This window comes from Ostrinia nubilalis, chromosome 21, assembly GCF_963855985.1.
Source record: "Ostrinia nubilalis chromosome 21, ilOstNubi1.1, whole genome shotgun sequence".
Taxonomy (NCBI): domain Eukaryota; kingdom Metazoa; phylum Arthropoda; class Insecta; order Lepidoptera; family Crambidae; genus Ostrinia; species Ostrinia nubilalis.
Window position 1 is genome coordinate 4,477,642 of NC_087108.1, and position 13,524 is coordinate 4,491,165.

General features: G+C 37.8%; 1 protein-coding gene across 1 annotated transcript in view; it reads left to right on the forward strand.

Annotated features, from left to right (window-relative positions):
• Positions 1-12,602: 12,602 nt before the first annotated feature.
• The window catches only part of LOC135082150 (alpha-tocopherol transfer protein-like), a 28,649-nt gene continuing 27,727 nt past the window's right edge, over positions 12,603-13,524 (forward strand). The window contains exon 1 of the mRNA XM_063976901.1: positions 12,603-12,681. The gene's annotated coding sequence lies outside the window, so the exon portion shown is untranslated. The remainder of the gene's footprint in view (positions 12,682-13,524) is intronic.

Below are 13,524 nucleotides of genomic sequence, written 5' to 3' on the forward strand. Positions count from 1 at the left end.
TTACGCGGAATATTCGCTCCAGATTCATGGTTTTGACGTTTCGACTGAATGTTGTCAGCATTTGATTTTGAAATTGGACTGTATTAGTAACTTGTTGATTATTTAGATTTTTTAAATACACTTTACCTTAAACGTATTAAATTAAACGTTAAAGTATATTTAAGTAAATAAGCAATGTTGTATGTAAGTTTTAAGTTTTTTTTTAATTTAGTTGAAAAGTATCTGTATCGCTCGAACGAACCTCCTTAATAGCAAGCAATTGGTTTTAAAATAAACATAGTGTACATTTTATGCAGAACTAAATACACATGAAACAAAAGTAGATTTTTAATAAAGAAATTACATTACTTTAATAACAAAAGAATAAAGCAAGATCACGTTTTGAATTCAGCCTGCACTGTTTTACTTCAGTAACTACTAATAAGCCTAAATAAAAAAATGTCTTTTCAAAAACAAGTCCTTTTTCCATTCTCTTACAAAACTACACTCCTTGTAACATTTTCAACGCTCCAACATGGCAACACAGTTCACGCATGCGCCAAAAAATGCCCAGTTCGCGCCAGTTGATACTTTTGTCAGTGTTATATTGATCGGACTCAAATGGGAGCTATATTACCTATTACAGATCGGCTGGGCCAAAATAGGACAGCAATAAATAATAACGGATCTTTTAGGCAAATGGGGAAACCTTTATTGTGTGTTTAGGATGTTCATGGTTTAGAATGGTTTGATTTGGTTTATTTAGGGACTAGATGGATGAGTGTAAACGCTAAACAATCGATTTACATTTTAATCAACCCAATTAAAGATTTTAGAGGCGGTAATTTGCTTATAATCCTTCTTAAAATTTTAACTAATACTTTATACTCGTAGTGTTGAAAACTCAAGCTTTTTCCCCGTGAGAATTCCTTTCTGTCACAGAAATTATTTGACGCGTGCGTAGGTATCCTCTTCCAAAATCCGAGACAAAAATTATCCCATGATATTCCTGGATCTCAAACTGTCTCTACATTAGTATACCTCATCTGAATTGGTTCAGTGGCTTAACCGTGAAAGTAACATCCATCCATTCATCCTCATAAATATTTACATCTTCTATCTACAGGGTGGAAACGATAAGTGATCTCACTCGATTATTTCTAAACTATACAAGATATCAAAAAACTAGTTACTGATCCTGAAAATGCTTCATGAGCTCTATCAAACGGTACCAATAGTAGGTTAAAGAATAAACTGGATCTATCCGAAAATTCAATGTTTCCGGCTTCCATACGTCATTTGGTACAGCCTCATAATATTAAAAACTACAAAAGATATCGTAAAACTGGTTACTGATCCTAAAAGTGCTTTACGAGCTCTATCCAATGGTATTAATATTAAGTTCCAGAATAAACTGGATCTATCTAAAAAATCAATGTTTCCATCTTCCATACATTTAATACTATCATAGATATGGCACTCATCTCTTGATAATATTATAGCAAATTTTATAGCAAATAAAGCCTAAAACTAATGTTTTCCATAAATTATTTTAAATAAGAATGCAATTTACGAGTTTATTTTAAGTTTTAAAAAAATTACACTTTTAATATTGAGTGGTTTTCATACATTTAGTATGGAAGCTGGAAACATTAGATTTTCGGATAGATCCCGTTTATTCTGTAACCTGTTATTGGTACCATTTAAAAGAGCTCGTGAAGCACTTTCAGGATCAGTAACCAGTTTTTCGATATCTGGTATAGTTTAGAAACAATCGAGTGAGATCACTTATTGTTTCCACCATGTATATGTATAAAAGCGATAGGTCACTGACTAACCGACTCATCACGAAATCTCAGAAACTATACGTGCTAGGGGTCTCAAATTTTGCATGGGGATTCCTTTTAGAACATCTTGCTCATTAAGAACGGATTTTACGAAACTCCACCCAGGAGGCTGTAAAACGGGATCCACGCGTACGAAGTCGCGGGCGCCTGCTAGTTTATAATGTTAGTAGAATATGATGTATTTAAATTAAGTACATACATCGCAATAATTTTCCTTGTCCCAGTCCAAAATTTTGAATTTCTCAAAAGCGTTTCTAAGAACTAGTGATGTTAGGAAGGCACAAAAAACGTATAATAAGCTAACAACAGAATAATGATATACAACGTTGTACGTGCAAGAGATAATAATTTTAAGCAAGTATAATAGATACGGTCACAGACATCTTAATAAGACGGTTTTATTGCTTGTCCAAAGATCACAAACTTATTGTAGATCTTCAGATTATAAATTCACAAAACTCTATTAAAAGTAGGTACTTTACTGGAAAAGGGCGATTATAAGTTTGTATAGCTCGCATCAGTAAAAATACATACAGTTGAACATAGAACCACCACCTTTTTTTAAATCGGTTAAAAATACTTTACTGAAAAAGCGTGATTATAAAGTTGTCAAAGACAACAAGTTTAGAATATAATATTATCGATAAATAGCTGGAAACATTGAATTTTCGGATAGACCCAGTTTATTCTGTAACCTAATATTGATACCGTTTGATAAAGCCCGTGAAGCACTTTCAGGATCAGTAATCAGCTTTTCGATATCTTGTATAGTTTTGAAATAATCGAGTGAGGTCACTTATAGTTTCCACCCTGTATACTGTTAACTTTCAAAGATGCTGAAAATAGTGATTTAAAATGCGCTACCTCTTCTCACAAAAAAAAAATTGGCCAGAACTTTAACAAACTTACAAAGTAAATGGACCTAGCTCTTACCTATTCAATTGAGGTTTCAGTTTTAAGAACTGCACGGTCTTTTTGTAAGTAAGCCAATTTTTATGACAAGTAAAGTACATACACTGTCACCCGTATTAACAAACGATGCTTGCTTAAGTGAAGCAGCAAATCGAACGCACAGCGTTGAATAGAGCTCTGTGATTGGTCTGTGGTGTGTGATCGAACGCACAGCGTTGAATAGAGCTCTGTGATTGGTGTGTGATCCTGTGCGTCCAAGCGCACTGTGAGACCTCATAGTAATGTTTGTGAATACGGGCGTATGGCTCTACCAACTTGTAAATACGAATCCATTCCTGCTACCTTTATGACGTCATCATAAAGGTAGCAGGAAGGCGCTGGACGCAGGCCCCTACCAACCGGGCAGCATGGAAAGCATTGGGGAGACCTATTTTCAGCAGTGGACGTCCTATGGCTGAGATGATAATGATGATGATGAAATATGAATCCGAAATCTTTACGACCAGCAGACGTACTACGATGACTTCATAACACAGTCCAAAGTGTGCTCACTTTAATCGTTAACAAATCCATATCAAGATTATCCTATACAAACAAGAATAGACCCTGGAGATTTAAAGCCCTTATCTGATATACGATAGCACACCAATGCACATTTTTATTGAAAAAGCGTCTTTATTACAACGGTATAAGATCCCACTATGTTTACCTTTATGTGCTGTAACTGTACGAAAAGCTTTTCAAACACGAGGCCCGTATTACTAAACATTAGTCTGTCTTGGTTTTTATTTAAGACAATGTTTTCTAACCTTGGGCTCGTACTCTCTTGAGGATCATCAATCAGCCTTGGGGGATCCACGAGAGGCATCAGAATATGTATGAGACCTACTTAGGTAAGAATGATTTTTATTACCGTGAAAGCACAGTAGCTTTAAATTCTATACTAAAAGGTCTATAACTAATTAAGCTTGTGTCAATGACGCCTTAAAAACTTGCTGTTTTTGGAGTTACTTATTTTGTCAAAACAATAAAGTTAGAATATAAAAATCTCAGACAATAATACGAGTCATCAATGTAAACATAAATCAATGATGCTAATGAGCTAATTAAAACATATAATTTCATTTATTTCCTTGTCAAATACCTACAAAGTTAAAATTAATGGCCTATGGAAATATTTTTTTGTAAAATTGTTAGTTCAGTTTGATAATACGGATCTTCAGACTTAAATCTAATATGAAGTAAGTTATTAATTTGAGGTATAATTACCTCATTGTTTACTATCAAGTATTTATGAGGATTTACAATTTACTGGCCATGTAAATGTCCCACAGTCGTCGCGTTGGTTTGAAATAGTTAAGAATCGAACCTGGAAACTAAATAGGTAATAGAACTAACTTACCATGAGTGACCATGACTCAGCACAGTCAGTGTTCATAACAAAGACATTTGCATCAATTGCACCTTGCGGGATTTGAACCCGCGACCGCTGAGTGCGAACTAGAAAACATTCCATACTACATCATTATATTATTCATTTTCATATGCTACAACGCAGTTCTGTGGTTTGGATACCGGTATAATGCAACTTATAGTTGATGTAAAAAGGTTTTCATCCACCTACAAGGTGGACCGACGATCTCATAAAGGTCGTAAAGCAGGAAAGCGCTAGATGCAGGCAGCAACCACCGGGTTATTGTGGAAATCATTAGGAGAGGCTTATGTTCGGCTGTGGATGTCATATGGCTGAAATGATGATGATGATGATGAAAAAGATTTTTATCTTGATCGTAGAGTATACTTTTGTGAGACAAAAAATTAATTTGTTGTCGACTGTGCCTTCACAGGCAAATTTTATTGGGACGGACTATACATACATAGATATTGCAAGCAACATTAGCCTAGGCGCAGACCATCGACTTTTAGTTGGCCGATAGTTGGGCCCGATTTTAAATTGTATGAAGAATCGGTGTAATGTGCGCACTTTCATACATCTCCAATTCTCCATACTGATTAACAGCCCGACCCAACTATCGGCCAACTAAAAGTCGCTGGTCTGCGCTTAGGCTTATTTGATCAACTCTGACACCATAAAACGCTCGTTATATTTTACGACCTAGGTGATTAAGTTGAAATTCGTTACGATTTTCCTAAAACTCTCGTTTGTATGAGCCCATACACGCCCGCATTTGCAGACATCTAAATATATAAAAGGAGAAACTGACTGACTGACTGACAGATCAACGCACAGCCTAAACGGCTAAACGTAGGCACTTGAAATTTGGAAGGGACGTAGCTTAGGTACCGTAGAGGTGCACTAAGAAAGGAATTCCCGAAATTCCCACGGGAACGGGAATTAGCGGGAAAAACGGGATTCACGCGTACGAAGTCGCGGGCGGCCGCTAGTCTTGTATGAGATAGCAGGTAATTCCAATAATGGAGGTCTTTGCTCTACTACAGTAAACAGTTATACATAGATAACGATGGTCATTATGTCGTATTGTGCTGTCATTTTTACTAACTGCTTTCTTAAAAGAGGCATCTACTAAAAGCAAATGATGAATGACTAAAGACTTTTTGTGATTTACATTTGGTTATAAAACGTTTAAACACTTACACGGTCGTCTGACCTTAGTCAAAGTCAAAGTCAAAGTCAAAATTTCTTTATTTGTTTAGACTAATAAATAGTTCTTACAAATCGTCATACGATGGTGGAAGTATCAATTAATGTAAGGGACATTTTGGCCAAAATGAGTTATATATACCAACGCATTCAGAATTTTCGGCTCTATCGATTGGTATACTTGAAATGTTGATATCTTTAAAAAAATGTCCCTTACCTTAAACATTTTTAGTCGTCTGAACACGACTTTTGGGGAAATAAATGATTTAAAGGACGTAAATTCCTTTTAATAATACAATTCAGCCCTTACCCTAAACTGTTGGTTTTAACTTTTGAACTCATTTAAACTTACTTTATTTTAAACTTTTTGATTTATCATAATTAGGCCCTTACGTTAAAATATGCATATAGGATATCAATTACTTTTTTTGGTGGTGATATGCATTTAATGTCTCCCACTCCTACTACACTTAAAGTTGTCTTGTCTCTATCTTTTTTCTGTTCATTTTTACGCAGTTGGGTTTTTGACCGAGGCGCTGAAGGCTCTTCAGAAGCTGTTCAATTCCGTCATCCTCGAAGGCAAAACGCCTACGGTATGGCACAGAAGTGTGGTGATACTCTTCTTCAAAAAAGGCGACAAAACCTTGTTGAAGAATTATAGACCCATCTCACTTCTGAGCCATGTCTACAAGCTGTTTTCGAGAGTCATTACGAATAGTCTCGCTCGTAAGCTCGATGACTTCCAGCCTCTCAAACAAGCCGGTTTCCGAAAAGGCTTTAGTACACCACATACATACGCCACGGCAGATTATACAGAAGACCGAGGAGTATAGTCAGTCACTTTGCCTGGCGTTTGTGGACTATGAGAAAGCTTCGATCGAGACCTGGGCAGTACCTACTACAGTTTCTCCAACGGTGTCAAATTGACTATATCGATACATCGAAGTGTTGAAAGGCTTGTACGAAAACGCCACAATGTCGTTCCGTCTTCAGGATCAAGACTCGAAACCAGTTGCAGCAGCAGACAGGGGGAACTGAAAACTCCGAAACTGTTCACCACCTGGAGAACTGCTTCTGGACTGGAACGGATTCGGCATAAATATCAACGGTGAGTAAATAACCCACCTTCGATTCGCACTCTAAAGGTTGGATACTCTACACTCGGCAGTTGTTGACAATTATATATACCTAGTACAAACAGTCCAGTTAGGCTGGTTATAGTGTCACGCGGACCGTCCAGTGCGGATCCCCTCCACACAGCCGATCTGTAAACTTCGAGGAAGCGTTTTAGAGTAATGCGGTCCGCAGGAATCGCTCGCTCCCTAGCAGTTCATACAGATTGGCTGTGCGGAGCGATCCTCACTGACGGTCCGCGTGACACTAAAACCAGCCTTAGGTAGGTCCAACTTCGAGGAAGAGGTCAATCGTCGAATCCAACTCGGCTGGCAACGTTCAGGAAGCTTCGCGATATTCTCACGTCTGAAATATCGTACTGTCTCAAGACAAAAGTCTTTGATAACTTATGGATCTGAGACGTGGTCGCTTACTGTGGGCCTCATAAGAACTCAAGGTCAAAGGCGATGGAGCGTGCTATGCTCGTAGTGATTGAACCAGAAATGACGTGATCCAACGCAGGAGAACCAAAGTGACTGACATAGTCCGCAGAATCGCTAAAATCAAGTGGCAGTGAGTGGAGCTCGTAGCTTGCAAAGCTGATGGCCGCTGGGGCAGAAAAATTCTTGAGTGGCGACCACGAGCAGAAGACGTAATGTGCTGCAGACCTCCACTAGGTCGACCGACGATCTGGTGAAGGTTGTAGGAGGTGCCTGGATGCGGGCGGCGCAGGACCGGTTGTTGTGGAAATCCTTGGGGGAAGACCTTTGTCCAGCAGTGGACGTCATTGGGCTAAAACGAACGAACGATGATTGAAAAAAAAACCTAACTGCGTAAAAATGAACAGAAAAAGATAGAAACAAGACAACTTGTTCACAAATGCAGACGTAGGCATCATCATTGACTAAACGTTTTGTTGGTGATGTGTATTTGATGCCTCCAACTGCATTTGTGAACACTAAGTTGTCTTGTTTCTATCTCTTCTCTTCATTTTGTTAATGAAAACTCGAATGCAACCTCTACTTACATCAGGTTTCAATGTTAAAATTGTCAAGTTACAATAATATTACTGTCGTATTTATTCTTAAATGTACCTTACAACATACATGACATTCCATACTGTGAAATTTCAACATTGTAAGGTACAGTCAAGCTCGTTTTTTTAATGTAAGGGACATGCTATCTTTTAAACTACCCATTTTTCGAAAATTTGGCGTTTATATTATGAAAGAACAGAAAATTCTAAGAAACTTTGCCATAGAAACTATTTAAATCGTAACATCACATAAAAAGATATTGAGGTATAAAGAAAAAAAAAATCGTTTTTTGGCTCTCCTGAAAAGTCGTGTTTTGTCCCTTACAGTAATTGATATTTCCACCATCGATATGCTCTTAAGGAGCCTCTACATGTCTCATAATCTTTTTACCCTACCAGCGCTTCGAGACCAACATTTGGCAAGTGCTGAGAAGAAGCGCCGCAACAAACTCAGTCACCACTGTCTGCCGGTTAATATAAATAAATAGAAATAGTAGTAGTAGGTACATTCGATTCAGGAGCAGTTCACTGAATTTACCATGCATTCTTGTATGGTGTATCATAAGAATGGGTATACAAGATTGCGTGGTATATTAAACAAGGTAGTGACGTGCTAATATCTAGACTTACATATTAAGGTACTAGTAGAAATGACTCGCATACATAAATTTGAATAACTTGGATTGACCAGTCCCCGAAAGCAGCGCCTGTTCACAGACATGACGAGTGAACCAGCCATCGCTTCACTCGACCATATTAGAGGGAATGTAACGACCCGCCTCACTACGCCACCACCCCAGAGACATTTTAGTGAGAATGACAATGCCAAGTTATCTCTTTAAAAAAAAAACTAATAATAAAGCTAAGTAACAGTCCAGATTGAGAAGCATGACACTATAACATTTGAGAAATTATTATTAGTTTATACAATATTACTTTTCATTTTAATTCTTTTTAGTGCGAGCATGAGAGGACCATAATCCTACTCCCAGGATGACTTATCATTAAGAAAATCTCGAGTTGTATAATAGGCTTTTTTAAGCATGTGATCTTTAACTATACCTTTAAATTTATTATACGGTAGCTCTTTATATTTATCAGGGACTTTGTTATAAAAATGGATACCTTGTCCCATAAAAGTGGCAAACACTTTATTAAGTCTAAAAGCGGGTATAGCCAATTTATTTTTATTTCTAGTGTTAATTTGGTGAATATCACTTTTCTTTTTGAATTCGTTAATATTTTGTTGAATAAATAGAATACAGTTTAAGATGTATTGTGAAGCGGCCGTGAGAATGCCAATTTCTTTAAACAATTCTCTAAGGGACGCTCTTGCTTTCATTTTATACAAGTATCTTATCGCACGTTTTTGCAAAATAAATATTGTTTCAAAATCTGCAGCTTTGCCCCATAGCATGATTCCATATGACATTAGGCTATGAAAGTAGCTAAAGTAGACTAAGCGAGCTGTTGAAACATCGGTTAATGACCGTATCCTTTTTATTGCAAAAGCCGCTGAGCTGAGCTTTCCCGCCAGAGTTTCTATATGGGGGCCCCACTGGAGTTTTGAATCCAGGGTAATTCCCAGAAATACAGTAGAGTCTACCAGATCGATTGCATTATTATTAAGTTCTATTTGGGTACTAACTGTTTTTACGTTAGGCAAAGAGAATTTTATACATTTTGTTTTCTTTGCATTGAGTTGTAAATTATTTGTAGTGAACCAACTTAAAACTCTTGTTAGTGCATTATTTACATCGTAGTACTTGTAGTTTACGTATCAGAATACTATGCCAGAGATCACGGGATTGAACCCGTGAAGAGTTGTAATTGTGACCAAGTTAGTTTCTGTGTCTAACACCACCTGTCTCAGCATCAACGGTTAAAATTTTCTGCTTGGTTTGGTTGGCGGTAGAGCTTGTTTTTAGTCAATCTGGCTCTACCACCATTTTACCTGAATCTGTCGCCATACCAACAATGTCAACAGCATTCCTGTGTTTCAGGAGTAGGAAAAAAGACAGCTAATTCCTCTGTGGTCGAGGACTCCGGGAGAAGCTTGCTTCCACCTTCATTATCATTTTCCATTAGGTGCAATGTAGGGCGAGAGCTTCCTTGTTGCGAGATGTTCCTAGTAAAAAAAAAAATCCACATGGCAGAAGAATAATACTAACTTAGGTATTTGCAAATGCCTCACGACTTTACCGGCCTATTAAGGTTGTACCTACTCAGTTATGGATCATAGCCAGAATGGCACAGGCTGACGTGTATGAGAGGATCGTGACAGGCATACTTGATGCCCAGAATCTTATAATAAAATCTCAATCTTAGAATAAATCCGACATTTGCAACTAAACTTACGCTCGTATTCACAAACATTACTATGAGGTCTCACAGTGCGCGCGGGCGCACGGGGTGACACACGAACGAAGAGCTCTATTCAACGCTGTGCGTTCGATTTGCTGCTTCACTTAAGCAAGCATCGTTTGTGAATACGGGCGTAAGAAACGATTCAAACGATCATTTTTTCAATATGATGAAAAACTCGAGCAATGTTTTGACGAACATCAAGCACGACACTCATAACAAAGTATGCTATGAATTAATCATTCATAGTCATTCAATCTGCAAAAACGATACTTTAACAATGTTTACCTGCCCAAACAACGGCACGCAGAAAGATTTAATGAACGCTACTGACAACGCCACTCTTGTAGCGGAGTTTTGGGCTAACACTGATAGGTTTGTTGTCGACACGACAAGAAGAAGAAGAACGACACTTTAATTTATCACAGACTGCAGAATTTCCATAATTACCGGTTGGTAGCGGCCTGTATCCAACGCCTTCCTGCTACCTTTATGAGGTCAATATAGAAACCATTGGGGGAGGCTTATGTTCAGGAGTGCACGTTCTGAGCTAAAATGAAAAAAATCAGAATCTGGCCTACACTCCCTACTGACCAGACGGGTGGTGGAGGCCCGATGTTCGCACGTCTTTTAGTCGCTTCACGACATCCGCATAAGAATGAATCTACAATACAATTTGTCATATTACCTGCGTAAAATGTAAAACAGTGTACAGTCAAGTACCGAAACCCATTCGCACAAAAACTGGGCTGTCCTAACCCCGGAAAGGTCAAGGCAAAGCCCAAGACAATTCGCTCGTCGTAAGACAAGGAGATGGAGAATAATGTTTGAATAATGGGAACTTACACTTACCATGAGGTGAGATACAAGCCAAGAGCTTCCTCGTTGTGGATAAAAAAAAAGAAAAAAATATACTCTACGCGATACCTCTAGTCTAGTGATTTGCAAGTCCTGAATGGCGCTCAAATTGAAAAATTATTTTGTTTTAGCTGATATATTTCAGGGGCAAGCTTGTTAGACTAATAAATATGATGTAGGACTAACTTTTACACTTGAAACTTTCAAGTAGTGAGTGTTTGGGTAAACAGAAAATTGGCAATCTACATTGAATCTGGGGGCACGGCAGTGCCCCCGCCAAGTCGAGCGCGAAGCAAACACTGCCGTACGTACCATCCTTTACTGGAACCATTTCGCCGCATTTTCAGGTCCCTATTTGAGAACCTCTGGATAAGACCAGAACGCAGAAATTTTCGTCATCTAGTAAGCTATAATCACATACTTAAAATACAAAATTTCAAGTCTGTAGGTCATTTAGTTCCGAAGTTAAGCGAAAGCAAAGTTTCGCATTTACGACACTCACTCACTCACTGATGATCATCAAAATAGAACTAGTACTTCCCATAAACTCAGAGAGCTGAAATTTGGTACAGAGTTAGGGTTTAATGGCCACATAAAGGGAAAACTATAAAAACTAGGAAAATCGAAGATCTGGAGTAACACCACATTCATAAAATACTACTCCGGCACCGTGGTGTTCGCCTGTATCGCTCACCGCTAGATGGCGCTAGCACTAGCAAGCGGTGTCCAGATTTTTTTCCTTTCTAGAGCCCCCCGTCGATTAAGTTGAATGTTGTGTAATTTGCATTTCGTTGATTTCGTTTATTATATTGTAAGGTTCGCTAAGGTTATGTTATTAAGACAATTCTGATTCGTTGTCCATTTTAAAGGTCGTTGAGTTTATTTGTGTTTAATATCTTAAAAAAATGTGGATAAAATGACGACGTAAAATAATTTTGCCACTTTCTACAAAAAGAAGTGAAATCCCACCAAAAACATTCTGAAAAAACTAGCCAAGTCTCGATGGAGCTGCTTGTTTATCTCTAAAAAGTAATTAAATCTAGACAAGTCGTGCGAAGTCTATGGTTCCTTACTGCGATTTCTTTATTATTATAGTTAATGTTGTGTGACTTGGCCGTTGAACAATCTTTATTATGATAATCATACATAAGTATTATTGAAATACGCAGCCTTATTAAACCTACAATTGACTGGTTATTGTTGAATCAACGTTTTCCAAGTGGCAATTTTCCATCGTCAATGGGTAGCGGTTCTGGCGACAGATTGGTGCAATGGTGTTATGGAGCACCTGGTTTTGTCACCCTTCAACGGCCAAGTCACACAACATTAACTATAATAATAAAGAAATCGCAGTAAGGAACCATAGACTTGGCACGACTTGTCTAGATTTAATTACTTTTTAGAGATAAACAAGCAGCTCCATCGAGACTTGGCTAGTTTTTTCAGAATGTTTTTGGTGGGATTATTGCTTACATTGCTTACACAAAAAAGTGGCCTGTAACAGAGTTTAACTATAATTTTCCATCCTTGAGATGTAAACCAAGAGCTTCTCCGTTATGGATAAACAATAATTTTTGGAACTTTAAGTAGCCAGTTTTTTTGGTAGAGTCGTTATCTGGTACAATATCAATACCTAGTTTGAAGATGTATCTTCGACGACAAACTACTACTTTGGATAGCCAGACCTTCACTGGTTGGGTTTCATTGGAGGCTAAGCTGTAGATCCTGGGCATACAGGAGTTGCAGTGGTGGGAAAGTATGATGGGATAAGTCCCGTAAGGATAGCCTATAGGGTTAGTATTAATAAATCTAGAAGCCAATCTCCATGATGATAGAGCTTACTGCATCACATAATAGTTGTGGCCACGAGCCCGAGACAGATCGCTGCGCGCGCGCCTCTCGTGAGTCAGTTAGGCGCAGACACACGGCTCTACGCCACGCGGGTGCGGGTATGAAAACTTCCTTATTTTTTTCGATTATCGATCGTATTAAAAGTATGTTTAAGTTTAAAATGTTAAGTATTTGATTGTGTTTGAGTTTTTTGGTGTGTTTTCGTGACGTTTTTGTTTTTAAGTTTTTAATATCGAAAGTTTTTTCGTGATGTTATGACAAAAATGTTAAAAGCTCAAGTGTTCAACAATGCGTAAAGTTTTTCCTCATATTAAATTGTTTTGGTCAGAGCTTTCGGAGTTACATTGTGTGGTTTTTAAAAGTGATACCTATCATTTTATTTTTTCTACCTTCAGAAAATAGGGCAAATGACTTTTTGGATTGAACAGAAGGGCCATGTCCCTAACGCTCTCTCTGCTTTAATAATTTATGTGAATTATTTATTGACCGGTTTTTTTTAAATAATGACAACGGGCCGAATTAATTTTGTGATATTGTAGTTTTTAAACTTGTTTTAATATGTGATACCTGCAAGCTTTCAAGAGGAGAGCGTATCTTTACCTTAAAGGCCGGCAACGCACCTGTAACGCCCCTGGGTCTGCGGGTGTCTATGGGCGACGGTAATCACTTACCATCAGGTGATCCGTCTGCTCGTTTGCCTCCTGTCACATAAAAAAAAACCTAGACACCATACATATTGTAATGTTACATTTAATTATGTGATCAACTGAGTACCTACATGCGTTTGACTGAAGAAATACTTATTTACAGTCATAAATTGTAAAAACACTTGAGTCAATCTACTCCGTTGTTCAATTAAAGGATAAATTGTTATTTTCTTGTCTTCAAGGTCAATAAATATGTTTTCACCTAAGTTACATACTTATGTACCTATATCAAGA